This window comes from Otolemur garnettii, unplaced genomic scaffold (assembly GCF_000181295.1).
Source record: "Otolemur garnettii isolate 467f Iridium unplaced genomic scaffold, OtoGar3 scaffold00002, whole genome shotgun sequence".
NCBI classification, from domain to species: domain Eukaryota; kingdom Metazoa; phylum Chordata; class Mammalia; order Primates; family Galagidae; genus Otolemur; species Otolemur garnettii.
This window is the reverse complement of record NW_003852397.1, coordinates 2,870,710-2,872,576: the sequence shown is the minus strand read 5'-3', so window position 1 is coordinate 2,872,576 and position 1,867 is coordinate 2,870,710. Positions and strand designations below refer to the sequence as shown.

General features: G+C 49.0%; 1 pseudogene; it reads right to left on the bottom strand.

The window, feature by feature from the left end:
- Window positions 1-576: 576 nt before the first annotated feature.
- LOC100950651 lies at window positions 577-1,867 on the bottom strand (annotated as a pseudogene).

The following is a 1,867-nucleotide window of genomic DNA, read 5'->3' as shown; positions in this document are numbered from 1 at the left end:
GCTGCTAAGCAGGACAGGCAGCGGCAGCAAAAACACCCAGTGGGCCAGATAAATGTCCTCAGTGGGCCGTAGTTTGAGGACTTCTGTTAGGTAAAGAGTATTCAAGTCTCTTAGAATCACACAGAGTCTTACAACAATATTTTTATAAAATTCCACATTTTATCTGAAGCAGTGATAGAATTACCTATGGTATTCAGAAAATTATTCAAAATTATGAATTTAAAATATATACAGGCATACCTTGGTGATATTGTAGGTTTGGTTTCAAACCATCACAGTAAAGTAAATCACACAAATGATTACAGTATCCTGCAGTCCAGTAAGCGTGTAATAGGTCTATATATAAAACAGTACATATCTTTTTTTTTTTTTGGCTGAGTACAGAGACTTTATTGATGGTACATGACCAGCTGGGACTCCCCAGGCCCCTCCTGTTCTTCAGGGGGTCTGGTGTGAAAACTGTATAGAGGGGAAATTCTCAGTAAGGTGGGGTACTGAGTACGTGGGGCCACCCCAGCAGCCGAGGGCCTCTCTCCTTCCCTCTTGCTTGGGCTAGGGCTGGTGGTCCAGGGGCTCTTACTCCTTGGAGGCCATGTGGGCCATAAGGTCCACCACCCTGTTGCTGTAGCCAAATTCATTGTCATGCCAGTTTTACAAAGTGGTCATTGAGAGCAATGCCAGCCCCAGCATCAAAGGTGAAAGAATGGGTGCCACTGTTGAAGTCGGAGGAGACGACCTGATGCTCAGTGTAGCCCAGGATTCCCTTAAGGGGCCCTCCAATGCCTATTTCACTACCTTCTTTTTTTTTTTTTTTTTTTTTTTTTTTTTGACTCAGAGCCTCAGGCTGTCGCCCTGGGTAGAGTGCTGTGACATCACAGCTCACAGCAACCTCCAACTCTTGGGCTCAAGAGAGTCTCCTGCCTCTGCCTCCCAAGTAGCTGGGACTACAGGTGCCCGCCGCAACACCTGGCTATTTTTTGGTTGCAGCCATCATTGTTGTTTGGTGGGCCCAAGCTGGATTCAAACCCACCACCTTAGGTGTATGTGGCTGGCGCCTTAGCTGCTTGAGCCACAGGCGCCAAGCCTTCACCACCTTCTTGATAGCATCGTATTTGATAGCCTTTTCCAGATGGCAGGTGAGATCTCCGACCAATACATTGGCAGTGGGGACGTGGAAGGCCATGCCTGTGAACTTCTCTTCCAGCTCAGGGCTGACCTTGCCCACAGCCTTGGCTGCACCAGTCAAGGCAGGGATAATGTTCTGGAGAGTCCCGTGGCCATCATGCCACATGTTCCCAGAGGGGCCGTCCACAGTCTTCTGGGGGGCAGTGATGGCATGGACTGTGGTCATGAGTCCCTCCACAATGCCAAAGTTGTCATGGATGACCTTAGCCAAGGGGGCTAAGCAGTTGGTGGTATAGGAGGCATTGCTGACAATGGTGAGGTTGTTTTCATACTTCTTGTGGTTCACACCCATCACAAACATGGGGACATCAGCAGAAGGGGCAGAGATGATGACCCTTTTGGCACCCCCGCATAGGTGAGCCACAGCCTTCTCCCTGGTGGTAAAGACACCAGTGAACTCCACAACGTAGTCAGCGCCTGCCTTGCCCCATTTGATTTTGGCAGGATTGCTCCTGGAAGATGGTTATGGGATTTCCACTGATGAAAAGCATCCTGTTCGCAGCCTGGACTGTGCTATGGAATTTGCCATGGGTGGAATCATACTGGAACATGACCATGTAGTTGAGATCAATGAAGGGTCAATGATGGCGACAATATCCACCTTGCCAGAGTTAAAAGCAGCCCTGGTGACCAGGTGCCCAATACGGCCAAAGCCATTTATTCCAACCTTCACTTTCACCAT